Source organism: Diadema antillarum, unplaced genomic scaffold (assembly GCF_040938485.1).
Source record: "Diadema antillarum isolate AM-2024a unplaced genomic scaffold, OU_Dant_1.0 seq00001590_RagTag, whole genome shotgun sequence".
Classification (NCBI taxonomy): Eukaryota; Metazoa; Echinodermata; class Echinoidea; order Diadematoida; family Diadematidae; genus Diadema; species Diadema antillarum.
In genome coordinates this window covers 584,967-612,435 of record NW_027272307.1, presented here as the reverse complement: position 1 = coordinate 612,435, position 27,469 = coordinate 584,967, and the positions used below count along the sequence as shown (strand labels likewise).

Sequence of the window (27,469 nt, the reverse complement as noted above, 5' to 3'; positions counted from 1 at the left end):
TAAACGTCCTCGACAAAAGGGACGGACCCGACACCCGTGGATGCCAGAGGTCTCCTTCCTCGTCGGCTATTCCCATCATCACTGATATCCACCTCAAAATGGATCAGTATCGATCGGTTGTAGAATTAGCGATCAAAGAGGATTGGTGAATTTGTCATCCAAACAAACTGTGATGAATGAAAAAAAAATAGATCTCAAATCAAATCTTTTCCTCCAACAGGGACGAGGATTGCTCCAAGAGAGTCCGGTCACCAGTCGAATCAGGCGGACAAAGGGCAACATGAACGGCCCAGCAGCGGAAGACGATGTGGTGGTCGATGCCGGGGCAGTCCGAGGTCGACCTGTCGACGACTCGGCGATTTCCAGTGAGTTACCTCCTTGGTGTAACGATCGCTCTTTTCTATCTCTATCTCTCTCTCTCTCTCTCTCTCTCTCTCTCTCCATATATATATATATATATATATATATATATATATATATGGATATATACAGTTATATATTCGTCTGCCGTCAATATTGGCTTACTCTCTTGTTTCGAAAGTTGTAGAATTAAAAAAAAAACTATTTGTCATAATACCAGTATTGTTGGGGAAGCAAATTGTCATCTCCTTTCACGAGAATGCGTCCCACTTCAAAAAGGTAGTGTGGTTTTTAGCTATATCATAGATGTTTAGGAAGGTGTCTTTGTGTGTTTGTGTAATCGTTTCTTTAAATTAGATATTGCGAAGGGGGAGGGAGGTTCAGGAGAAGAAGAAGAAGTAGATCGTTTCCATGACAAAAAAAGACATTAAAACACACACACACTGAAAGGAATTCTCAAGACTTGAGTATTTCTTTCTTTCGAGCGAAAATTGTTTAATAAAATTTGTAATAATTCTTCCTTACCTGATAATGTTATTACATGTGAACAGAAAAACTAAGAAGTGTTAGGATATGCTGATAAGGAGAGGCATGACAAGAACTAACTTCAATGTGATGTATACACCATACTACTGATGTAACTTTTATGGAAGCATTCCATTTGCATGATCATTCCTGATTGGTCACTGCATATCCGTTGGCATGGTAATAACAGTTTGACGCGGGTCATGAAACACTCCAATTGCGCGACCCATGGCTCAATTTCTCTGGAACCTCCCCCCCCCCCCCCCCCCCCCCCTCTCCACATGCATGTGTCTAATGGTCTCGTTATTTATACTTTCCATTTACTCCTTCTTTCTCGGAAATACTTAGTCAAGAATCCTCTCATTACCCATAGCAACATCAGCACCTGGCCACGATTTCATCCTTAATCACTTGTAGATTAGAAGTCGTGGCGATAATCCCACCAAGCACCGCCCACTGAGATTAGCTTGGAGACGCGATTACACTTGAAAGCCCCGCCTAGTTTTAGAAGCTGTCGCAAACTAGCCTATGTACAATTCGCTTTCAAACTGACGTCCCTTCTGATTTGTACTACGGAACACTTTCAGCGTAGGATTGGAGTTCCGGCAAGTCATTTTCAAGAACGTCTCTCTTTACTCTGCCTTGTATTTTCACTCCTTTTCAATTCTTTTGTTGTTACCGTTCGAAGTTATGAATCCACGCACTTACTGATCTGGACCATCTAACTGAACGGCCAAGGCAGCATACATGGGAAAAATTTTATATGTGGGACTGTTATTGTAAAGCTTGCTCAACGTACCGAGCCGATATCTCGAATGGTTGGTTCGGCCCTCATGGATATTTGCTGTCGACGGATAAGAAATATATCAAAAGAAGAAGAAAATATGCCAGCTATAACAAAAGTACCACAACTATGACTTAACAACCACCAACAGCGAAAATTCACTTGAAGAAACAAGGGGGGTGGGGGTAAAAGGCTCTTTGATGAACGGTTAGAACTCAACTCGTGTGTTCGGAATTGAACGCGTAATATCATACACCAACTTCCTCTTTGTCGTATCTGAAAGTTGCATATTTCATTGTTACATCATCCTACAGAAGTTGGTGCATGAGATTTTAGCCTTTGTCAAAACCCTAGGTAATTCAAAGTGATGTCATGATTCTCCTATAGTTAGATCAGGTAACATTTTCAGCTGTTTATGGTATCCGAATTTGTTTTTCATTTGACAACTGTGCAATGTTGCGGCACGGACTTTTCCAAGGACGTTGATTTTGGAACACATGAGGTGTGACATAATTACAACATAATGCATATCTTAAAAACCTATTACTATTCTATCATAAAGGTTAGATGAAGGAGGAGGGGGAGGAGGAGGGGGAGGAGGAGGGGTCAACTTTAATGAAAAAAGAAATGTAAACATTCGTGTTTGGCATCGAATCATATCTTGATAGAATAGATAGGTTAATGTTAATATCAATGCTGAAACATGCAAATGTCCATACAATAAGATTATCGTCAGGTTAAGAAAAATGGAAACCTACTGCAGATCATTGTAGGCTAAAACATAGTCTACACATCTGCGGATAGGTGGAACTGATTACTGGCATGTCTTTAACCATATTCTTTCATAAAAGCGTCAAAAGAAAGCACAGAATAATACGCTCTGATGATGATACTCATATTAGTTGATATCTATTACATTTTACGCTGGATACAAAGTGCCTAGAATAGTTTTCTCTATACTATCCTCTGCTGGCTATAATAGGTGGGTCCTTTTCAGTCTGAGTCCATTTAGAATAAAAGTGAGTTTCAGACCGCAGCGGGATAATATGATTTCCATTCCTTTTCACTTGTCGCTAATCATTCAGACAGTGATGACACTAAGAAACAGGGGATCAGGGAGAAACAAGGAGTAATTCAAGCCACCTGTATTACCTGTTTCTTTGTTTTGAGCTTCCCTGTAGAGACGTTCGCACTGTTTTCGATATGCTCAATTTCAAAAATAGTGAGGCAGCGGTGACTGCACCGAGCGGTCCGGTAGCGGCGCATGACGCCAGAGGTTTCCCGTTGTGAGTCACCTATTAACGCTTGCATCCTGTCGACCAACCTTCCTTGCACGATGAGTTTCTTTGGAGGATGCATGTCCAATACTCACCGGGAGAGGGCGATTTTTACGTTATTGCGCATTCAAGAAGGAATGATTTGTAGCTGAACTTGTCAACCATGATTGCGTGACGAGCTGTAGCTTCTAAAATCTAAATAACTTATCTTGTAGCCAATATACAATTAAAAAAAAAATAAGAAAAGAAAGGAGTAGCTGCACTGAACCCGAGTTGGTCTATGCAGTGGCTTATGGGAGTCTACATATGAAATTTTAGATAGTATCACTGTTACCTGTACCAGAGGAGAGCCTTTTTAACGTTACGGATGTAGATTGCATTTTCATCGTTATGTCGTCAAATATCCTTGTTATCATAGGGTCTATACGCCGTATACTAATCAATAAGACTTTTAGTAATAGAACTGACTGTGGATACTGAACCATAAGCGACCTTTGGCATACTCAACAACAGCGAAGTACATTATAAAGGCGGCACCACATTCTTGACGTGATGATTGCGGTAATTATCTCTAATTATATCATCATTATTGCGCGTAATGGCTATTAACCATAGCAAGACTTATTCTAATCACGGTTAGTCAGTGCAGCGCATTGCTCCGGAATTGTATCCAAACGAGGGGCGTTGGTGAAGAAGCACCAAACGGAACGACCGGATACTACGACCGACGTAACGGTAGCAACTAGGTACACTCCCCGTGAATGCATCGGGTCAGGGTCTCTAGCGGAGAAGTGAAAAACACGCTAGTTCACGTGCGCACAGCATGACTTCAGAGATGATAGTGTGATGACGGGAAGCCGGCAAGAGGGCAAACGCAACTGACCACTTGACGGCAATTAAAAGTATTTCCTCCAGTAAATCGCGATCGATTGCGGCAGGAGCTCCGGCTGTCAGGGGACATTAGCGAGACGTCTTGACTGTGTGCAAGTCAATCCCGTGGCGCAGTAGCGTCAAAGAGGGCGACAACTTGTGAATAAATCCTCGTCGTCTACTTCACACCTTAGCGTCAGTTGGCAGTCACAAACCCCCACACCTTTGCATCGTGACGTGATAAATGCCTCGCACATAGTGTTACATACAGAAACATGATATCGCGTACATACACAGTAACATGAAATCGGGTATCTTTACAGGAAAACTGTTGATTCAAGCACATATCACTCTGTCGTCATTATTCAGAAAGAGAACCTTCTTCCATGCTTTGTCCTAAAGGCCTTTATATTATTGTGTGCAATTTTAGTAGTACTTCAACATCTACATATGAAAGTAGTCAGCATCTTCATGCATTTAATATTCCATTCGAACAAAAAAAAAATAATTTCTTGCAATTCTCTTGACTTCAATTTTGTATGCCTTTCTCCATTATTATTTTGATTTCTATCTCTTCAACACCTTGTACATTTTGGTGTTTTCTTGTCTTTTTTTTAGTTTGAAAACCACTAATGATTTCGATATTTTAATACAGTCATAAAAATGCGAGTTATGGTCGTAAAAAAGGCATCCTTTTGAGGTTGATATTGTTATGATTTCATATACAAGTCATTCGCATTATCTAAAACTAGTTAAGAATGAAACAAGCCAATTCCTGAAATTAGTATAATAACTTTTCTTTTTCAAACCGGACATGTTTGTTCTATTGCATAACCCCTTAAAACCTTTCTTTGTGTCTACCTTTGAAAATGTTGATATGGACAGGTCTTAATTCAAAGAATGAGTCGTAATCATTAAAAAGCGCAGTAAGAATATTCTAGACCTGACATGAACAATTAATGGAAAACTCTGTTCATAAAGATTTACATCTGTTTACATTTTATTACCGTTGAGTATCGCCGCGTACATGACCCTGTCACGAAATAGTGATTAAAACCATATCCTGCTTCGTGACGAACTGGTGAATGTTCTCCCGATAAAATTTTCGATTTCCAAAGAAGATCTTCAATCATTTCTGGAAGTAAGCTTTTTTATTTTGGAGCACCCTCCACTCTTTTTGAAGAACCTAGGAAGAAAAGAAAAAAAAAGTCGAGCCTTGTTTCATCCGATCAATTCGATATCAATCATAAGCATACACAAGTTTCTGACTGCTCCATTTTGATTGGCTGATACCTGACTTACATACGTTTATTTTTCTGACTTATGTTTTGTTGCATCTTTCTTTTGCAGCAGACTCAGGTAGGAGAAATTGTTTGGACATTATATTTCTGATTGTTATTTAGTTTAGTTTTGATTTGCTTGCAGAAATAGTTTTGAATTACATGATAACCCCAATAGGTAGTCCTTAAAATAAAAAAGTGGCAAGTGGTTTCATCGTTCTTAATTCCAGAATTCCTTTTTTTATTTCTTATTCACATTTAAAACTCGCTTACATCTGGTCATTGAACTCAAGTAGATTAACTCAATGTGCATAGGCAGTGTGCACTCTGTTCATCTGATGTACCGATCAGTTCAACAGCAAGGCAGGAGTAGTTTCTGCTTTCTTTAAGGTCGCTTCTTCCAATAATCAGAAGGGAGGGATTGCCAATTCGGAGTCAGCTCGTTAAAGACATCTATTTATGGGGATTATTTGGTGAATGCAGTCTGGGCAGAACCGCTGTAACCTTTGAGGGTGGTCATGTGGTTATCACGCAGCCGTTGGTTAAGGAAGTAAGGTCACGCGGCCCGGGCCCGACATTAAATAGAGCTTTCCTGGGTTGTGTACTCAAGTGCATGTACTCAGTGTCCCTCGCCATGTGTTCGCTGTCCATGGCCATTTTGTGTCGACCGTTGGATGATGCTGGACAGAGGGACAGTCATACCTGCCTTAGCGGACACATGTCTATAGCGGCCACCTGTCTATGGTGGCTATTTACCTGCCGTATATAGCCACCCCCCCCCCCGAAAAGTCATGCTGTCTGTAACGGCCATTTGTCTATAATGGCCGGGTTTTTTTTTTTTTTTTTCGTCTCCCTTGGATAGCCGCTTGCACTAGGTTGCTTCTCTTGGATGTACGTGTTTGAAATTTTGTCACAGGGAAACATGAGCATGTACATGGGATAGAAACAAAATAATTTGTCTGGATTTTTGTGAAGTGTTTTAATTTCCAGTCGTGAAGATTACGTACACTCCTCTCCTGATAATCTTTACTGGAGAGCGATACTTATGACTTGATCATCCCAAGAACTAGACAATGACGAAAGGTCCACGAGTCATGAACTATTCACAAAGTAAAACAGGCCCATGAACTAGACATTAGGTAAATTAGGCCCACGAGCTTGACACTGGGCAAATATGGCTCTCGAGCTCGACACTACTTACATTCAGCCCTATGATGCAATGTAGAGCTCGTGCCTAGTGCACATGTAGTGTCTATAGCTCTTGGACCGTACAGCTCATGGGTCTATTTTAGTTGATGTTGAGCTCGTGGGCCTTGTTCACTTAGTGTCTATAGGTCGTTGATTGCATGACTCTTTGGACGTATGATTCGTGGGCTGCATGGCTCGTGGGCTGCATGGCTCGAGGGTGGCGAGCTCGTGTCGTGCACCCCTTATGGCTGCTATTAAAATCATTCCCGACGTCAAGCCTTGACGCAACTGATTTCTCCTGGAAATGTGCTTCATAGCGATTGTGGCCGCTCAACGTCAGGTAACCATGGTAATCAGCGGTCAGTGGCTAAACAACCAGCGGACATCCTTTCCCCTAACATCTTTGTTACGTGCAGTTTCAGCAGAAAGTTTAAATCTTGGCAGATTGGGACTAAAGTAGCAATAGGAAGTCACAAGATGCCAATAAAGAAAAAGAAGTAGGCCTAGATGTAGAAGAAAAATTAGAAACATTCTTATCAACTTGAGAGGGAAATGAATATTTTGATTTAACGATACACCAGACAGATCAGAAATAGAAGGGTGGTCACATGTCCGTGATATCTTCGCTCAAGAGGGCATTTTAAACGACAGCTTCCAATTATCTTGACACATTTTGTTGCAAAGCTTGGTAAAAAACGCATGCCCTCTTGCTCTCTCTCAATAACGACTGAAGCAACCGACCAGTTGTTCTTATAGTTTCATGTACGGTAGCCTCAAAGCGTCACACCCCAAACAACAACTAGCTGGTTTCCTCTCTCTAAGACACATTTGAACTTTTCACCCCTCTATGTTCATGAGAGGAAAGAAATTGTCGGAGGGGAATAATTGGACGCTTCAAAAGATCGAGACGACGACGCAAAGCTAATGATCGGCATTAACTACAGACGCTACTCGATAGCTTATCTAATGCCACTTTACTGATATGTTTACTCCGATTGCATGACGACAGTCCTGTTATATTTGATCTCTCTTTTACTATTATTTTCCTGTTCCTCTATTGAATTAAATGTAGTTCTGTCTACTCAGTAACACTTAGGAGCGACACGATCTGAAATGCCGAATCAATTTAAACGACGCCTAATTATGTCGACGTCATTCTCATAGTTAAAATGTAATGTAGAATTTCCCCCGGCGTTCTCTCTTTCTCTGTGTCAAGTTTTATCTTCCATGCGCGCGTCGCGCCGTCGGTCATGTGCGCAACTGTATCTTCCCTGCCCATATTTGGAAGAACCGTTGATTTTGCCGCGCGTAATACGCTGTCGTATTATCGCGGTGTGTCACGATGCGATTCAGTTCCGTCTTATCCACAGGGACGACAAGTGTCTTATCCGTCCTATTCTTTCGACACATTAACTCTGCCTTCTGTCAGAATGCTGTCAAGCAGAAAGATAACATCGATTCGTCACTTCATTGTGACGTCAATGAGCAAAGAGAAACCAAAAGATGTGTATAATACTACCACTTGGCATCCATAATACAAACACATCCAGTCATTCGAATTTGAAGGGACAGTGAAATCGTTCTGTGGCGACCCATCAAGCCCCCTCTTTTAAGTGCATCTTATCTACAATTTGTAATGTCATGTCTCCATGGTAACAAGACTAGATTGTTAGCATCTTCTTGAGATGTGTCTCTGAGTAAATCTCATAGAACTTCAGAAGGAACTGTCTCTTTGCTATAATTTGCATATTTCCTCTTTGTTAAAGTACTTCTTGACAACTACAAATTCTTACTATAAAGGATAGATATGGGTGAACTGAACATACGTCATTTATCATCTAAAATGTTATTGTCAAAATCTCATTCTACTTGAAGTAGCAATGCTTTTCGTTATCATTTCGGTACTAAGGACGCACGTAAGAGGTATAATCTCTTGCGGCCATAATATTGAAATAGCATCAATCGTAGAAGTCGTTTGACGCAGAAACCCGCCTATTTGATAATATTACACACAATGGGATTGATTAATTGTTAAAAACGCACCGCGAAGTGCACCTGGAGGTGGGGGGGGGGGGGGGGGGCGGAGTAGTCGCCCTTTTACGAGTTAGTTTGTCTACTGTATAAACTGAGATGTATAGAAGCACGACCTCTACGATCACTTTAAAAGCATTCTTGCGCCGACAGAGCCCCTCTGAAGTAAGCTCTGGATTTCGTTGGTGTTTTTTTATTTTTATTCTGGCACTGAGTGAGCAATTCTCTACGCGTAGCCACGTAATGGGAGTCGACTGTCTGTGGTTTGGGACCAGATAATTATAGACTTTGCAAGTAGCGCGATAAAGTCTCGCTCACATGCTCGTTTGAAAAAAAAAATAATGGATGTAGATTTTTTTTTAAACCTTGGTTCGTGATGACTGACAGTCGGATTGCGAAACAAAAATTGATTGGAGCAGGCATGCGCATGAGAAACAGCAAGTCAGTGGTATTTTGTGCGAGTATGTGAGATAATATACTAACGTATGGACGTGTAAGTACTAAAAGCCTTATCTACAGCACATTAATAGTTTCGACTGTGTACTTATTTACTTATTTTCTATTTAATGTTAAAAAACATACGCATTGACCTATGACTCACATGTTCTCTGTTCTAAAATAAGCTTTGATGATATCCATCAAAGTTTATGTGGTGTGATATAATACCAGGTCAACAGTACATGGGATACAATCTAACAGTGAACTTTTTATCAAAGTCAGTTTTATATTTATATTTTTACGAGCATGTAAAGCTATTTTTGTCATTTTTAGATCAGATACCCCTTGGACCCCCAACGTGCTCCAATGTGTTTATTTAAGCGCCTAACATATGCCGAGTTTAATGTTCCTGAAATAATCTTTCTTAGACTTAGCTCATTGTGTTTTATGGTAATACTTCCGTGCTATCTTTTTGTTTTATAGCAGGCCTCTAAAAGAGATATTAAAAACTCGGGTGTATCTACAAAGAGGAAAAAAAGAAGTGATATGAAGTCTGTTAAAACAGCTGACTAATTCAAGGTGACAAGACGCGGTCTGTTCTCTTCACCTGTATAAAATGATTTACGGGGTTAATAGGGCAGCACTCCCATCATGTGCAGATAAACTCGTAGCAGAAGATTTCAGAGTGCGGCGTCACGCCAACTGGTGTTGCAGCATTGCATTATGGGCCTTAGTCTGGCGCCACCAATGAAACTTAGGGAAAGTCTCTTCCTAAACCTCAACCTATGAGCGCCACATGTACTAAAGTATCCAATGGCTTGACACGAGAATCCGACCAGCATAACTTGTATGCTAAGGCAAGACGTCATCTACAGATGGAAATCAAGGAAATCCTGGAATTTTTAAAGATTAAAACAAACTACCTTTACAAAGAACTATTCCCTCGAGATCTGTCGACTCAGTCATTGTACATGGTTTGCGGGAGGAAATGATTGTAGAAGTCCCGTATTTTAACGGACTAACAGAGGAAGGATGTCTGTCAGCACTTGGTATAAGTTTGTCTCATGGCTGACTTCGATATTTTGATGAGTAACTCTTCCGCTTAAGACATGCCTCGGTTTTTATCTCCTCAAACTTTGTCTCTTTGTCGAGGAGTTTATCGTCCTTGACTTCTAGGTAAACTCTAGGGGGATCATTTGTTAACCTAGCTACCTACCCAGACAAAGCATCATTCATGTCCTTTCTCTTGGCTTCTTTTGGAAACAACAAAATAAAATAAAATGATGAACTCTCAATTTTCTAGTCTCGCGTCTTCCCAGTTGTCATTGCTTGTAGATCTCAATGACGTCATATCTTTCTCATTGCTATTACTAGTATCATTATCATCATCATTTTCTGCCTTAATTTATCAATCCATTCATCATTGCGTTGAACTTTTTTTAACGCGATATGAAATTCAGATTATGTGACAAGTGCAAACAAAATATATCAATAAAAAGGTCGAAATTAAATATGGATAAATGGCATATTACGTGATGATGTCAAGTTTTGATGTAAATCAATCTAAAGTGTGTGTCGTTTGGTGCTTCTTTTCTTTGCAAATGTTGAAACCTTTTTTTTTCTAAAGTTAGATTTGTTATTTCATTTTCTGACGTTGCTCGAGCTAACCTCGTGACGAACTTGTGCGACGAACCTTACTTCCGGTTGCTTAGTCACATAATGACACATAACACACATATTTCCCCTGTCAAAATTAATTGATTACGCCGAGTAGGAAAATGCAAATCTTGTTAAGACAATTTTTCCTTTGGATGATAAAGCTCGTGCATTATTTTTTCCTTTACTGTCCCCTGTTCACGAGCAAGTTATCCCACAGTCACATGTTTGTACACGACTTGCTGAATTTAACTTTTATTCATCTTCTTACAACACTCGGTATCTTTTAGCGGGCCACGGCTCCTTTCTCCCCCTCGGGTATTGGGGGAAGGGGGCCCAGTAGAGATATCCGAAAGTTGTGAGATGACTCACGGACACGCTTGTCTCGAATTTAGGGCAAAACCATTCAAGTACAAAGTCATCCTGTTGGAAATCATGAACTTGACGGCATGTAGCTAAAAATAAAAGTACGTGGCGTGTGCATGCCTCCTGCCGTGTTCTGTCTGACAACCCCGTGAATAGAATTTATCTTATTCATTTCTTGTTGTTTCTCACATTTGCAGCTTTCTGGTGTCTTGAACATGTGATTAGTGTTGATCCGTAATTACTCTGTATCTACTCCTTTCATAACATCGTTATAATCTATCAACAACTTAAGACCCAGCTTTATGACTTCTAATTAATGATATATATCTATTTTGATTGTTCTCTCTGTGTTCTCTTGATACTGACCTGACTAGCTTATAGTCTACCCGTAGTTCACCTTCGTGTCTATGCTTTCTTTCCTTGCATCGATTCCAACAGACCATCGATCAGGAGAAATGTTCGTTGGTGTCCACATTCCCAATGAAGACGAGCGCAGGCGCAGTAAGAAGGGGCAGCAAAATGGGCACGCCAGCCCCGTCACGAACGGACCTACCACGCCCTCCACGCCCATCAACCACATCATGAGCTTTGAGAACGGTATGAAACAAGCAAAGTACACTCTGTGCTACTTTCCCTTTTCCCCTTTATATTAGCACTCTTATTCATTCCCATCCTGTTTTTTCTGCTTCTACTTTCTTACTTAGTTGTATCCGTCAATCATGTTCTCGGATTTACACACAGTGTACACCAATTTGCTTAACATACACAGCAAATGTAACCAGCGATGCAATGCGAAATAATGCATTCCTTTTCATTTCGGCAGAGCTTGGCGAGACGCCCTCACAGCGCGTACATTTCCTGCTAGGCGGAGATGGAGAAGGAAATAAGGACACGCCCCCTGTGTACTCCGAAATGGAAGAGCTGTTTTACGACCAAGAGGGTCGCCTCTTGGAGTGGAAAGAGACGGCAAGGTTTGTGGCCTCAACAGCTTTTCAAAGCCAGAGTCCAAACACAATTATATAAGATTCTGCCAGACTGCTTGAAGCGACTCGATTTCCATTCCCTTCTAAGGCTCGGTCATAGCTCTCTACATCCTGGCTGGAAAGCAGCATTTTCTGTGGGTCAGGTCTAGCTCTCCATTCAAGGTAGCAGACGAACAACTTCCGACAGTCTTTGGTTTTAACTTTGCTGAAGCGAATGTAAACAACACATGTAAACGATCTTACAGTAAGAAGAAATGAGCAAAACAAGAGAAAACAATGTGAAGGACAATTCGCTGCTGAAATTTACAATTAAATCGTTAAACGTAATACGGAAGAATCACAAACAGACTTAAAGTTAAGTTAAATTAATGTCATGAACTTTGACAACCCCTGTTTATGATCACAGATGGGTGAAGTACGAGGAGAACGTGGACCATGGAGCTGGTAGATGGAGCAAACCTCACGTGGCCACACTATCCCTACACAGTCTCTTTCAACTCAGGAAGTTTATTCGCGATGGTAGCGTGCAGCTCGACATGGAGGCAGAGGATCTGGAGCAGATCATTGGTAAGGTCGCCTCCAAATTGGCAACATAATTGTAAGATGTTAGTATGAGTGCTGTTAAAAATGCTGGAATATCGTTATCAACATAACTTGTTACACATCCACACCACTCCGCCCCTCCCCCCCCCCCCCAAAAAAAAAAGCGTCGAAAAGGGTCTGCTTGTAAACACACTGCATCGTCGACGTTTTACGTAAAGTTTTATTTTCCAGTTCAAAACGCCATGTGGGATGTGGTAGGCTACTTGATACCATAAAGAAAGACGCCAATTTTGGATATGCGAAGCCCCTGGTGACGCCACGTAAGGTGTATGTTACAGTATAGTGACACCATTTATGGGTGCAAGTTTGATATGCAGTAGTATGCCATTTCTAAGGTGTTAGAACGCGGATGGTTGCACATTTGAGATCTCCTTATCTATTACATATTAATACACACATCAACTTTATCAATTTGTATGATGTATCTATCTTAATCCTTGTGTTCTTGTACATCATGGGTCCGAAATTTTTGAAATATTTTGATTGATTACTTTTCGTGGCGTTCTGCTGATCCCACTTCATGCAGACCTCACACTGGATAACCTCGTGGCAACCAATGTTCTTGAGGAGGACCAGCGAATCATCGCCCGTGAGGCCCTACTCACCCGCCATCGCCATCACAAACAGAAGAAGAAGAAGGAGCCGGAGAACAAAGCTTACAACAAGGGCCGCAGGAAAAGCAGCATGTTCCCTGGCATGGACCGTACCATGTCCGAGATAGGCCGGAGCCAGTCTACGGGCAACACTGGCGGCAGTATGGAGCAAGGTACGTTGAGACAAAATTCAAATCGAGTAGCTTTTCACGTGACAAGCTTTCATTGATAAGGCTTATGTAGTACAATTGTAATAGGATGCAGAGGAAGGGTCTTACCGGGGCGTAGCGACAAAATATGAACCCTATAGCGACAACAGTGCTGAGATTACAGAGTGGGGCTAACAAGACAAGCGACACTGTGACTCTTTACTGTGTGTGCGACACTAACAGACATTTCAAAAACCCGTATTTAAAATTGATTGCTGGGGATTGCTATTGAACGATAACATTAATAATTTATCTATTAAAAAAAAGAATGCATGTGGTCCTGATTTGGAATCGGAAACTGATTATCTGACAGCACCCGAGGGATACAGTATCGTCATTATACTAAAATATGGTATTTATAAGCGATAATAGGTGCACAAATGTTTATCAGTTGATGAAGAAATATGTCTGAGGTACTACTCTGTGCTGCTTTGTCACGCAGACGCAGCTTTGAAGGATGGTGAAATGAGGAAAAACTCCAGCGCCTCTGGGCTGGCCAAGATGTCGGAAACTGCCCGGCAAGAAAGCCGAGGCTCGGTCGGTCGCGTCGGAACATCGGACAGCCTTGACCAGAAAGACAAAGAGACGAAATTAGAAAAGGTAAGAAGGAAAAGGAGAAGACTAAAAAAGAAGAAGAAGAAGCAGAGGAAGATGAGGGTTAGAAGGATTAGGAATAAAACGATTTTGAGTTCAGACAGTTTAAAAAATTAAAACAAATGCTGTGTCAACCTGAAGTGCAATGTAATGTGTCAAGAATTAACTTTAAGGTCTTGATAGCGGTAAAGTGAAGACCATAAATTCATGGATGACAATAATGCACAGAAGAAAAGATATCGAACAAGACAGAAGAAAAGAAACTGGGTTATAGCACTGAAGACCGATGGCAGCATTCATACATAAATTCAGTTGTGCATTTTCTGATAATGAGGCTACGTACTCTTTCACATTGTGCAGTGTATATGGACTGATAAACATTCCATAGTGTCTTTATTTATAAGCTAACCGCATGAAAATGTCTTTTCTCAAAGAACCGGTTTAATCGTGTGCTTAAATTTAGTAATTTGACGGTCAAAAATACCCAATGGATATTTGTCATCCCCAGGCCAAGTTCCTTCGCAAGATCCCTGCCGGTGCCGAGGCGTCCAACGTACTCGTAGGCGAGGTCGACTTTGTCGAGAAGCCGATGGTTGCCTTCGTGCGTCTGTCACAGGGCAAGATCCTGTCGGAAATCACCGAAGTGCCGATCCCCACCCGATTTGTCTTCCTCCTGCTCGGACCGCCCACGCAGGACAAGAAGAAGTACCGTGAGATCGGCCGTTGCATGGCAACGCTCATGACTGATGATGTGAGTAGAAAACTACGCAAAACAAAGAAAAAATGAGCGCTATTCTTGCTGCTATCTCGCGTTTGTGTTTTTAATATAACTGGTTTATTTGTTTCGTGACTCGTTAGATTGACTTGTTTTCTGTTTGGAGTATCTGATATCTAATATCTTCTCAAAACATCTCATCATGCAGGTCTTTCACGAAGTGGCCTACAAGGCAAGGGACAGAGAAGATCTCCTAGCTGGTCTCGATGAGTTCCTGGAACAAGTTACCGTCCTCCCACCAGGTGAGATCTGCAGAAACTGACAGATCTTGTTGAATCGCAAAAATTAGAAAGAAATTAAAGAGAGAAACATGTTTAAACAATCATTAAGTTAAGTGTTCAGATACTTATAACCAGGCAAAAAAGTTTTCTTCCCTTGCTGTGTCTGTCTCTAATGATTGGTGAAAGATGCCCACAATTCTCAGATAATCAATAAGACAATATAACGCAGGGGTATAGTGAAGTTCCTCTATCAACAACATCAACGACATCATACCGTCATAAGTATAACAACTACATGAATAATTTACACTAATTTGGAATTTAGAAGTCTTTTCAGGCAAGCTATTGTGACATCTTCTTTCCATGTAACTTTTGGTGTGTCTGAGTGTTCAAGAGGAGGTCTTCATTACAAACCAATTCTGAAAGTATATTGACTTCGCAGAGTTCAGCGTAGATGTCAAGGACAGCTCCTCACGTCTCACTCCTAGACTAGAAATTTGAGCTGCTTCAAGAGCTACCTTGTAGTTGCAGTGCGGTAGAATGGTCCTCAATGCTCTCTTCTGGACCCGTTCAAGTAGACCTGCCCGTGCGACCGTAAGACCTGAATGTCACATTGGACATGTGTATTCAAGGAGCGATCGAATAAATCTGACAAACACAGACACAAGGTCGTCAGTAGACATGCTACATTGCAGAGTGTAGAGTCGAAATCTGTGAGGCGGTTTTTGATTATTTTTCTTTCCTGTTTTCTAATACCCTAGGCACGTGGGACCCCAACATCCGAATCGAACCTCCCAAGTCGACTCAGTCTTCCGAGATGAGGAGGCAATCCCAGCACTTTATGCATCCGTCGGATCTCATCAAGCACGAGGACGATGCCAAGTTTGAACTGAAGAGAACCGGCAGGTGAGAACAGGGTCACTATTTTGAGAGGGAAACGGAATGATAGAAAAAAGTAAATTAGTCTAATCAGGACAGGCAGATGTCGTATCACTCGATACGGTATGTGAGTACATTTTTTTTTTTCGATCAAGTTAGGGACAAGATTTACTGAGTTCGTTTGTATTTTCCCCGCCTTTTCGTCTTCACGTTCCAGACTGTTTGGTGGTCTGATCAACGATATCAAGACGAAGGCACCATTTTTCCTGAGTGACTACCTGGACGCCCTCAACCTCCAATGTTTGGCCTCTTTTATCTTCATGTACATCGCCTGCATCACGCCCATCATTACCTTCGGAGGGTTGCTAGGTGACGCCACGGACGACTACATCGTAAGTTTTCTGAATTTTGCAAATCAAAGACTACCATGTTTTGTTAATTTTCACCGATTTCATCTTTTCGGTTGTCGTTCTGTGATGCCCTTCTCACGCGTCTACCCTGGTTTCGTTCTTTTGCAAGAAGTTTTATCAGTTTCTTGGATGGTTTTATCATCATCTTGGTTGCTAGGCTGCCTTTGAGAGTCTGATTGGAGCAGCCATCTGTGGAGTGATCTACCATCTCTTCTCTGGCCAACCTCTCACCATCATTGGGAGTACAGGCCCCATCCTCATCTTCGAGACCATCATGTACCAGTTATGCAGGTAGGACAAGATTCCAAAATACCAAATCCTTCTTCTTATATCAGATATTGTTTTTTTCTGTACAGCAGACGTATCTAAATAGAGTGTCGTTTTTATCTTCTGCAGTTATTTTTTTTTCTTTTTAGGAGGCAGGGTTACACCAGATTAAATGTATTTACGGAAGGTCAAGGATTTCTGGTTTATTGAATGATCTATAGTGGTTCATTTAAGATAACAGTATATTTTTAGGGGTAGATAATGATTGATCATTTATTGTTCTCATCAGTAACTTTGGGATCGACTACATCTCCTTCCGAGTCTGGATCGGGTTCTGGACCTGTGTGATCTGCGTCATCCTGGTTGCTACGGATGCCAGCGCGCTGGTGCGGTACTTCACCAGGTTCACTGAAGAGGCCTTCTCCTCTCTCATCTCCTTCATCTTCATCGTCGAGGCCTTCGAAAACCTGATCGAGATCAACCACGAGTACCCCATGAAAACGTGAGTTACGCAAAGAGAGAGAAAGAATTCTAACCATGCTGAATCTGGTGAAGAGGTTGCTACTTTGATACCTATTCTTCCTAAACGCTATTAAGTTTTTACACTGAATACAGAACAAGAATTTCCTTATTCATTTTGCACAATTTCATACTCTATCCTCCTTTTCGGTCGTAAGTAATGTTGTGTGTGTGTGTGTGTGTGTGTGTGTGTGTGTGTGTGTCTTCAGTTATTCATTTGCAATACATGCAGTAGATGTTTTAGAATATACGTGAAGTCGTGCCTCGGTGACGTCCAGTCGCCTTTAATCAGGCTTGCTTGTTGACGATACTCTCGCACTGTCTTCTGCTTTTCAACGCGAACGTGAAACATAGCAATTGCAGATATACAAGGCGTGTGTGATCCATACCAAACCCATTTTGTCTTACACAGTAACGTCAAGTTGGGTGAGCTACTTTGTGGTAGACGATCACCACATGGACAACGTGACCGACTGCGTGTGCGAGGTGGAGAATATGACCGTCGACCCGAACACGTACAACTGGACCGAGATCACCGAGGAAGACTGTAGCGCCATCAACGGTACCCTGTCTGAAGGCTGCAGCCATCACCCCGAGCCCACTCCCGATGTCTTCCTCTTCTCTTGCTGTCTTTTCTTTGGTACCTTCGTGCTTGCCTACGCCCTCAAGAACTTCCGCTTCAGCGATTTCTTCCCAACTAAGGTAAGCCCCTCTCTTGTAGAGCTATGCCTCTTAATTGCACACAAAGAGACCGGCAAGCCTGGCTTCCATCGCTGTACATCCATTATGTCTATGACTGATAGTCAAACATAATAAGATCTCGGAGTATCTCGTTTTGGGACATTGAATTTCATAATAATATGTGTACAACCACTGTCTCTGTCACCAGTTTTGAATGTACAAGATGTTTTTTTTTTTAACACATGATAGGTATGGACAGCAATCTAAGCACAAGGACATTATTAATTGTATGTTAAGCAAGAATGACAAACTAGCGTCCGTATGTGTGAAGACCTCTCTGCATCACTGATCGCAACACAGTTTTGCACGTTTGAGAGTCCTCGCTAAATCTTGGGTCATTATTTAGCCTCCCAAACTAACTACGATTCAGTTGCTCAATATAGGCCCAAAACGGTCAGTTTTACCTTAAGTAGGGAATTGAGAACCGGGCATCTGCTATTCCTTTGTACCTTCCGTAAATTTCTTTTTATTCATCCTATTGCGGTCACCTATTTTGTAGGTGTTTTGTAATGTGTGTCCTATAATTAGAGTTCCCGATTTTCATTTAACAAATGAAGGGTTTCCACTGACATAGCCTTTTTCCCCTGTATGTACGTAGGTCCGCTACATGATCAGTGACTTCGGTGTCTTTATGGCGTTCATTGTCATGACTGGGGTATCGATATCTGGATCGGTATCCCGACTCCTAAGCTCACCGTTCCCGAAAACTTCCGGGTAAGTATCGATCGAGGGGGCGTATATCTAGTCGTGTTGCTAACCGAAAGAGTAATGATTCAAACCCGTTGAGGCACAGCATTGTTTTGATTTATTGTCCGATGTAATTGATATCCTGCTGCATTAAATTACTAACATTAGAATGATTGGAAGGCAGCAGAGAAAAAAACATTCTTAGATGTTGGTCACAGTACGTGATAATTATGGTAAATAACTGCGCTCGTCGTCATTCATTCTATTTGTGATACAAAGTGACCATACATAGGGATGATAGGGGCATATCACACAAAACTCAAGAATCATTCGCATTTTTTAAAAACTAGATATTGATATCAAAGGTTATGTATTTGTTAAATCTATTGTATTCCCTGAACAATCATGTGCGAAGAGAATAAGGAAAGTAGTTTTAGAAGAATGACATTTTTGGAAATGGTATAAAGAGTATAATGTAACCATTAACCGTAAAAGCCTGCAAAGACAGAAAAACTCACAGTACATAATAGTTTGTATAAACACACAGAGCGGTTTCCCTGGTACGTTGTCCTCCAAACAATCATGTATCCACGCTTGTCTCTCAAAACAGCCAACTCGTGAAGATCGAGGATGGGTGATTCCAATCTTCACCAACCCCTGGTGGACCTACTTTGCCGCCATCGTCCCGGCCCTTCTCTGCTCCATCCTCATCTTCATGGACCAGCAGATCACCGCCGTCATCGTCAACCGACGCGAGAACAAACTGAAGGTACGAATTCGACATTGATGAAGCAGGATTTTTTTCTTTGCCATATATTTGGTTTTGTGTGTGTGTGTGTAGTGTTACGTGACTCAGTAAGTGAATACTGAACAATTTTTGCATAAGACACATAAAACAAACAAATTATCCCAAATGATGACTGAACTACCTCTTTTTTCCTTTCAATGATAAAAAACCCCAATATTATTCAAGCTCGACATATTCCTTTCCATGTAATCGTTTACTGTCAGTGGTTTGGTTTGTGTTTGGTCTTCAGTTATTTGATATTTCTGGGTCATTTTTCCCATTATCACCATTTGCAGAAAGGATTTGGTTACCATCTGGATCTGCTCGTCATCGCCATCCTGCTTTTCGTCATGTCTGTGCTCGGAATGCCCTGGTTCGTCGCCGCTACCGTCCTCTCCATCAACCACGTGGACAGCTTGCGTGTCATGTCCCAGACCACCATCCCCGGTGAACCACCAAAGGTCGAAGGTTGCAGGTAATTACCACTGCCATGGGCCATGAGTACCAGTGGCAGATCGGGGGGGGGGGGGGGGGGGCTCAAGGGCACGCCCCCTTTAATTTTTCATAAAATAAAAGAAATAATAATAAAAAAATGAGAAACCCTGAAGTGGCGCCAGAAATATTTTTGCACCCTCTCCCCCTTTACGGAATTCCTGGATCCGCTCCTTAGTACGGCTTTTACTGGAGCACGACAGTCACATTTCATGTTATGGCATGCATACATGGAGACATTTCAAACTATACCAACTCGATCAATTTCGTTATCCTCATCGCACGTTTGCATCTTGAATGCAAAGATCTTGCACATACGAATGCTACTTGTCTCCTGAAGTAGGTTGTCAAATAGTAAACATAACCTTGCGTCTTACCTCGTACTAGAATTGTACTTCAATAAAAAGCTAAGAAAAATTAGTGATATTCCGAGTCATGTCGCATTGAAATGAAATTCGATGGCAACTGGACGAGGCTGCATGATAGTGTGAATATCATCCGGACGCCATGTTTGAATCTTTGATCTTTAACCTTTGACATGTACTTCCGTTTGTCTCTCAGGGAGCAGCGTGTTACTGGTATCCTAGTCTTCGTCATGATCGGTGTCTCCAGTCTGCTCACCACTGTCCTCAAGGTAAGGGGTTACAAAGCTAAAAATAGAATCTGACGTCAAAGCCTCGTGTCTCAACCTTCAACATGGCTGTCCTTAAGTGTAGCTAAGTGTTAGCTAGTTTCTTGAAAAAAAAAAACACTTTATATAAACCAGCAAGTGATCTACACGCCAATCGTTTATATTAGCTATCACAGCTGACATTAAAAGGTCATAAAACTTACATAGACGCGAATATTTTGATTTCGTCATAATGTCGTACATAATTACATACATACGAAACACATTTTTGATGGTAAATATGTTGTCGACAAAGTGGCTTGATATATGCATCTTACTATGCTTCATGATATAATGACGGTAAATGTTCTTTATCTCTGTTTAATCTGATTTGTGCTTGCAGTTCATCCCCATGCCCGTTTTGTTTGGAGTCTTCCTCTACATGGGTATCTCATCGCTCCGTGGAGTCCAGGTAAGTCCGGCAAAAACGACATCCTCCGAAACTTATGAATAATCCTTTGTTTTGGTCCTTTCTATCGTGATTCCAACACTGATGAATCATTTAGTAATGACTACTGCTGTATGCGACGTCAATTTACACAGCCACTTTAACGCCGTAACATTTACTTTGTTAAAATTTCGTCTTATGCCAGCGTACGGGGTAGTTTTTATGTCTGTCGTTTGGTCTTCTGGTCCTCACTTCTACGTTGGTTTGTCCTCGTCCCCTACAACGTCAAACAATTCTCTCGCCTCTGATCCTTAGATGTCCATCGTCATTGACCGTTTCACCAGACTCCCTTTCTTTCTTTTTCCACTCAGTTTGTTGACCGCATCCTGCTGTACCTGATGCCGACCAAGCACCAGCCAGATTACATCTACCTTCGCCATGTCAAGCTCTGGAGAGTCCATCTCTTTACCCTGGTCCAACTAACATGTCTGGTACTTCTCTGGCTCATCAAAACTTCCAAGGCATCCATCGTCTTCCCGCTCATGGTAAGCTCAAAGTGACCCTCCTCCAGACCTTTGTACGTTCGGGGCGTCTCTGAGTAGACTACTCGGAGAGATGCGAACTGTTTAGATATTGGTACGAACTGATTGTAGTTCACCAACCTTATTCAGCATCTTGATGAATTACTAAGAAAAATAGTCAGATCTACTAGACAGAAATTCAGATCAATCGTCGTTCAAGATGTGGTTCATATAGGCAGAAATAATGCTTTGATGTGCCTTTTTTATATTTTCGTACTTATGTATTCTGTTGATTTCAAATTTGCTTTATGAGCAAAGTCACAACTCTCATTCTTAAACTCTGACCCAAAAGTGAATTTTCTTGTCAAAACTATACTTGTATACAAGTCATGTGGCATGTCCTTTTGTGTTGCTGAGAAATACATGTAGGCCTACAGCACATGATGCTTTTCAATACTTTTAATCGAATTTTGACACACTCAACACACCTCCTGTATAGGCAACGACACCAACATTTTGTGATTGTGCTTCTGAATTGTTTGTATTTTTCCTCGGTGTCAACCAGGTACTCGCCGTCGTGTTCGTCCGCAAACTGATGGAGTTCGTCTTTACCCAATACGAGCTCGGTGTCCTCGATGACGTCATCCCCGAGATTCAGAAGCGTGCCAAGGACGACGAGGAGAAGCAACTCGAGGAGGAGCGGGAACAGGTAAGAATCTGAGTCTGGCTGATCCCAGACCATTCATTGACTCCGAGGACATCTCTTGACCCTCATAGAATATGTGACGTCACAAATAAACATCACTAAAAGCGACATCACAAATAAACGTCAAACAGTTTGCTGCCATTTAAGCGCTTTACCGAATCTGATTCAATACAAGTCACTTTTCCTCTCCTGTCTGTGGGACAGAGCAAGATATCTTTTTCAGGTTGGATTTTCTGTTGTTTTGATTTGATCGATTCAATCGATTTATCTCTTTTTGCCAAGGGATTCCGTTGCCATGTGGAATATTTTTGAATATGAAATATGTGAGATAAGAACATAAACTTTAACACTTCTAATTTATATCCACTGAAATGAGCAACACTTTGCCATAAAAATCTCCATGCATTCATTCGGACTTAATCAACTTTCAGTTATGAGCTAAGATTGTATCAATTAGCAAGATTTATTTCATATTTGACTATACTTCGACAATGCCATGTGCATTGAGTATCCATCTGAAATCCTTGTAAAATACTTGTAACCAGTGACCAGAAGCTCAAAGTAATTCATATACCTTTTTGAATTAGTGTACATAGGCTAAAACGATTGCATTTTTTTTTTATTGTTTGTCTTACGCCGTGGTTGAAACGATAGTACAAGCTCTCTTGCAATGGTTATTGCGAAACATACCAGCCAATTGACAAGCAAAACCTGATCCTGTAAGTAGTCTACAAACTATATACCCAGGCTAACACTATGATACTGGTCATCGGAAAATTGTGCGGGTAATGCTAACTGCGCTGATGTTGACAAAAAGACTAACCCTGTGTATTATTGTTTCATGTTTTAATGTACATTGGGATTTGACGCTTTGTGTCTTCAAAATTATCATGATGTTACATTTTACTAATAATCACCGTAATAACCTTTGTATCATCAATCTAAACATCTGTTCGTTGCGTTCATGTGTGTTAATGATAAAATTGCAGTCAGAAACGCCAAACTCTGTGATTAAATAGATCCGCTTTGAGATCTGTGTTTGTGTGTGTGTGTATGAGTGTGCTTGAGCCCTCGAGGTGGGATATCATCAGTACCATTCTTTTGACAAATCTGAGAAAATTGATAATAGGATTCGATTGAAACATGCAGTAAAGATGGCTGTAAAATGAAGCTTAGAAAGAGAAGAAAAAAATAAGCTACCTTTGTGACAAACACGTCTTTTTCATTAAGAAGTCACTAATTATTAGCAGTCATGTCGAATACAAAGTAAATATGTCTGCTTGAGTCTGTTTGGGGAGAACCATTGTTGTTTTTTCATAATTCTGTCCTGAATGAAGGAAATATTCTGCAGCATTCTTCAAAGAATATGAGTTAATAGAGAGAGTATACATGTCATACCTGAATCCCATTAACCAAAGATGTATGCTACACCAGGTTGGGAGGACGTCTTGGCCCACAGGGCAGGATTTCTCCTGAAAATGAAATCAAAATTTGCATCTACTTCGTACAGCTCATAAAAGGACAACCTTGAAGTTCGTCATCATAACAGCGATCTCTTTAATAATACAATTAACAAATATGATTGTTTTTGTTTTTGTTGTTGTTATTGCAAAGGTTTGCAATGGTGGAAACGGTAACTGGTCGACTAAGTTGTGACTAACTCATGACTAACTACCTATGTCTAACCCTTCAGGTGACCCGCGCACGAACGGGTACCCTGACCATCGCACTGGAGAGCGGCCAGACTCTGACGGTGCCTGCTGAGAAAGTGACGTACACACCACGTGACAAGGAGGATACCTCTGAGCTGGAGAACGCCAAGGCCCTCAGCAAACTCAGCGGGTCCCCTCTACCCACCGTCCGCAATCGGTTAGACAACAACCAAGACCAAGAAGCATGCAGCATGAAAGTCCTGAAAGAATACCCTTAGCTGAAAACACCCCCAAAACTCACAGCCCGACAGCAGTGAGAGTTTAGGCTGGACAATTTATTCTTTTGAATAGCATGATAACAACCAAGAATATAGAGATCAAAGACACACACCAGCCACCTTCATGGCTTTTTTTGGCCATGGCGAATTGAGGACAATATGTGATTCCGTTTGGTTAGATCTTGGCCCCATTTCATAAAAGATGTTAGGATAGCAACTCTTGCTGGAATGACAAATTCCATTAGCAACAACCAATCAGGAAGCTGGATTCTTGGCGTTACCATGACAATTGTCATTCCAGCAAAGGCTTCTATCATATCAACTTTTTATGAAATGGAGCCCAGACAACTTGTACGCATGTTTCATGGTGTCATGTCATTCTACATATAGAAACAAACAAACAAACAAACAAACAAACAAACAAACAAACAAACAAACAAACAAACTAACAAACTAACTAACTAAAATGGACTAATGATTGCCAGTCTTAATGCCCGCTAATCCATGCATGATTGTAGCACATTCCCCGTGTATACTGCCTTTTCTGTTTTGTGTTGCCCAATGTTTATTAACTCTTGCATATGTTTGGTTATGCTAACTCAAGTACTAGTATTTACTTTTGTGGTTGATATCATACGTGTGGTTATCGTGTAGTCTCCCATTTATGCTACTCTTTTAAATACACCTGCATGGTGGTCTGTTTTGTGTGTACAATTAATTTTGTCAACAGTCATTCTATCTCTTAACACATCGCTTTACAGTAACCACGTGTGACATGCGTTAAGTTTATGTGAAATGTCCTTTTTTTTTTGATAAAGAGTGAAATTAACTTGGTATTGAAATTGACCGTGATTCGTTGTGATCGATGCACATCTAGTCAAACCCATTCTTTCCTGTACTCGTGAAACAAGTGCTTGAGTCATGTGTATCACCAACAGTTATATAGGTCTAGCTCATGCCGCCAAGGAATGAAACAAAGGTCCAAAATATCAAATCCGTTTCAGTGTGCCTGACAGCAGAGCTGACGACCCATCATCTTCGTCATTCTCCTATATAGATTTGTCAACGCATGGTGGAAGTTGGGACAACTTTTCTCCTCGAAATATTGACCAGCTTTTGAAACCATGAACTAAGAATTTGAGACAGGAGACAATCTATGACAGCGAATAATAAACATACAGGGTCATTTGTGTAGGAAACAAAGATGGTTTGAAGAGGAAAATCAGACACAAAGAGCAAAAACAAAAACAAAAACAAAAAGGCAAAAACAAAAACAAAAACAAAAACAAAACCACACTGACAACGAAGAGTTTTTATCAAAATAGGAAAGAATAAGATGACTCATAATGTATCACACGACAATACACCAGTTCCTTTTTGAGATGATGTGTTGTAAAATGATAACGGAATAGGCCCTACTATGAGAATAAATGACATTTGGAAGTAACGAAAGTAAAGATCTTTACATATACAGCTTAACTTTGTTAAAATGTTTATTCTACTTCGCTTTCTTTGTATTTATTATCATGCTTATTTGGAACATGTCCACGAAATATTGTTGAAGACAGTGTCCTTTTCAAAAACGATAATCCAGATACGTTTTATTTTGAAAAATAAAAAAGTATGTCTACTGAAATATCGTAATTTGTTTTTGTCTTCAACATGAAATGCAAGGGGCTGACAGAGTAGGTACGCCTATACAAATGTTGGTATCTTACTAGACAAAGTGTTGTATTTTTCGATAAAATCTGATTTGAATTTGATGTAAATGATATTTAACGTAATATTTAAGATATGATTTTAAATTAAACACAGATACAGTTTGCTACCAGACTGGTTGATGATTTATTCATTAGATTATTAGAAATATATATTTATAGAATGACATAATCAAGCTGCATCACACAGACTTTAAAATTGTCATTATTAGCACTACTGATGAAAAAACACCACACGAATAAATCAAACGGAAGTAATCACAGAAAGTTTGAAAGGCTCAGAATAGAATTTGAACGAAAGTAAATTTATGCCCTTTAGAATGAGAAAAAAAATGAGACAAGTGAGTTATGTATAGGGAAAAGTTTACATAGTAACAAGTAGTAGTGTAAGTTGTGCAGAAACTCTCAAGTGTTAATCATTCATGACTTTGCCTAATAAAGAAATACAACATAAAAGAGCGCTTACATGAATGTGTTTTCTCATTCTCGTTTCCTATTAGTTTTTATCATAAGATGTATAACAGGGACTAAAGGGGCATAATGTTTGACACAATATCAACCCATGGCTTGATTGTTGATGGCTCTAGTTGTTCCATGTTATTAGCATACGAAAAAAATATCTTGTAGACAGCTTTACAAGTTTCTTTATGTACAGCAACATCTAAAACTGACTTTGTTACAATGAAAAAAAATAATAGTAAGGAATAGCACTCAACTTTCTTTCTTACCGTACCATGAAGTCGCGAAAGAGGGGAAAAAAGGTCTTTTACAGTTTAACCACTTTAACAATAATCCCAGCGTCAAACAGAGGACACTGTCGGGTGTCAATATTATACAAAACTTGCTAGAAGAATAACATCATTCACTGGGTATTCAAGACGGGATGCCGAATCGTCTTTTCCGACCGAACAGTAACACCTCACAAAACGTTATGTCCATCCACATCCAACAAACTTGACATCGTAAGTGCATGGGTTTTGCTTACATCGTCACATGTTGTTGGTGACTAACAAAAACAGTAAAGATTATTACCTTACTAGCATCATCTCATAAAATTCTTCAATTCTTATACTTTGTTTCTCATGACTTGTTGTTTGCATGTTCAAAGGAGACAACGTCCTAAATATATTGTACCTGAAACTCGGGCCTTCCATTCCTATTCTCTCTCTCTCTATCTTTCTATCTTTGTTTACAACATCTAATTTGATTGCGCTGAGACCTCCGTGTGCATGTATCTGTGAGATTCATTCACATTTCTTCTCAACTTTATCATCACTCAGACTGTCCTGTAGACTATCGTATTTCAGTCGGGACACACACTAGTTCACAATCTCTTACTAAAACATTGTTTTCACTCCATGTTTTCCCTCTGTAGACGCGCCGCGTCCAAAACGAACAAAGACGTTGAGGCAAATCCCGAAGAGGGTATCGAACTCCCGAGCGGCACTACAAGCTTTGGTGTTCAGGCTGACATGGATGTGGATACTCGATTCTAATGGATGAATGCAGATTATCAACTGCAAGGATTGCAGTACCAGCTTCTACTGACCAACTTTGACATCCGTCATCAGGATAACACTGAGCAAAACCATCTGTTAGTATCTCGACGAAAACATGGATAGTTTAAGAATTAGGAGCAGGTCAACATAGAAGATAAGAATATTGAATTATTCTCTATTATCGCTCTTCTTTGTCAGAATTGGTAGCTAGGGAAACAAGAGGATGATAAACTGAATACGCTTCCAGACATTGGATAATATCTAACGACTTAGAATTCATTCTATCAAGGAGTAATTGTAAGTTCGTTTTACGGTGAATCATAAGAAATTTTTCATCATCGTCATCCTTGTTATAACCCCTTTTTTGGGGGTTATTTTTCGGAAAGGCAATTCTGGCACTGTATGCATTGAAAGATATCATAGGTGCAAAACATTACTAATTTAATGCAATGTCGAGGCTGAAATTTTAATTTGTACAAATTAGATATATTGCCCTGAAAAG

General features: G+C 40.6%; 1 pseudogene; it reads left to right on the top strand.

Moving 5' to 3' along the window:
• The window catches only part of LOC139710944 (electroneutral sodium bicarbonate exchanger 1-like), a 52,127-nt pseudogene extending 25,163 nt beyond the window's left edge, over positions 1-26,964 (top strand).
• Positions 26,965-27,469: the final 505 nt, after the last annotated feature.